The following is a 1645-nucleotide window of genomic DNA, read 5'->3' on the forward strand; positions in this document are numbered from 1 at the left end:
GGCCCAGAGCTGTTTCTTGGCCTCACTGGCCCCAGCAGCCCCCACCGAGACGACGAAGGCGCGGGCCGGAGCCCTCGCCTTCTCCCTCTCGATGGCCTTAGCCACCTTCTTGGAGGTGGTGATGGCCACTCTCGGCTGCTCCTTGGGCTTCTCCTCATTCTTCTTCTTCTTCTTCTTTTTCCTTTTGCTCTTCCTGCTCACAACCTCCACAAACGGCTGCTCCTTTACCTTTCCCTTCACCTTCTCCTTAGCAGCCGCAGACTTGGCCTTGGCCTTGTCCTCGACCTTCTTCTTCTTCTTGGGCGGAGATGGCGCAACCGTCCTCTCCACCACAACCTCGCGCACCTCAGGTCTCGACTGAGACCGCCTCGCCTCCTCGACCCTACCTTGCAGAACCGTGTTCTGCCTATAGGCCTCATCGAGCAAGGCCTCATACCTTTCCCTGATCTCCAAGATTGTCCGCAGAGCGGCCGCCGAAATCTTTCGCTTCTCCTTCTCTGCCAGAAGGAGCGCGTCCAGGTCCCTACCAATATTCCTTGCCTTTTGAGGAAAGGATGAAATACCAAAGGAGGAGCAATCAGAAATGCCTTCCTCCTCTGGACCGTCCACCCTCTTCCTCTTTTGTACCTTGGCGACGGTGTCCCCCTCTGGGACCCCCGCCGCCGGTGCACCCGCCCTTACCTCTTCCAGGCATCCCCCCTCTTCGTCGGTCAGTTCCATGTCAGACATGACTGACCGCGCTCTTGGACTTAACCTAAATACAACTATCGAGCCTACCTACCCTAGTGGCAGCGCCTTTTCCTCCTTTGCGAGTGGGGAGTACTAACGGCACTGGAACTATGCTACCTTAACCTATATAATATAAATCCTAACACCTTACCTGATGGCGGCAGCGCAGCAACGTGTTCGCCCTAAGGCTTATACAGACCGACTCAAAATCGACACCGGTCTGTTCGCGGGAATTTTAACGCGCCACTCGCGTACGCGCACGCACCGCGCACTCGCCCACCAGAGCGTTGCACTGGGGGGGACCGGTTGTACGCACTCGCACGTTCACGCGCGCCCGCACACTTGCTCGCGCACTCGCAGTTTCCCGGGGGCGGTGACCACTCAGGCCGCGCGCACTCGCACGATCCTAAACACCGCGCGCCGCACGTACGCCACTCGGACACGTCACGCGTTGGCGTCGGTCCGCGCGCACCCGCACGATCCGCCGCGCGTCTCTCGCCCGCCGGAACTTTGATCGCCGCTCCTGGGGCCGCAAATCGCTGCACGAAAACGCAGCTCGGGCCCGCCGATTTATCTTAAAAAAGACTATTCGACTGTCCAAACCGCGATGTCGTACCTCGATTCTGTGACCTTCTGTTCGCTCGCGAACTTTTTGAGCCTAACTTCGGCACTGAAAGTCGAACTTTCGCGCGGCCTACACCAAAATTAGCGCTAGAACAGCACGAATTCAACGGTGTATCGTCCGACGCGAAATTCGCAATACAGCCCGAGAAATCGCTGAAAGGGTTTTGCCGGTCGGGCGTAAACAAAGAGTTTACGCTTGCGACAGACTAAAAACGCCCTCACGCCTTGCTAACCTAACCGATTTTCGCGCTCGATGCACCAGTAGAAGCGTCTACTCGAGACGAATCTTTTG

The 1645-nt window shown here is 57.6% G+C and overlaps 1 pseudogene; it reads right to left on the minus strand.

Annotated features, from left to right (window-relative positions):
- Positions 1-1633: 1633 nt before the first annotated feature.
- Positions 1634-1645, minus strand: part of LOC132937747 (large subunit ribosomal RNA) — a 2900-nt pseudogene continuing 2888 nt past the window's right edge.

This window comes from Metopolophium dirhodum, chromosome 1 (assembly GCF_019925205.1).
Source record: "Metopolophium dirhodum isolate CAU chromosome 1, ASM1992520v1, whole genome shotgun sequence".
Taxonomy (NCBI): Eukaryota; Metazoa; Arthropoda; class Insecta; order Hemiptera; family Aphididae; genus Metopolophium; species Metopolophium dirhodum.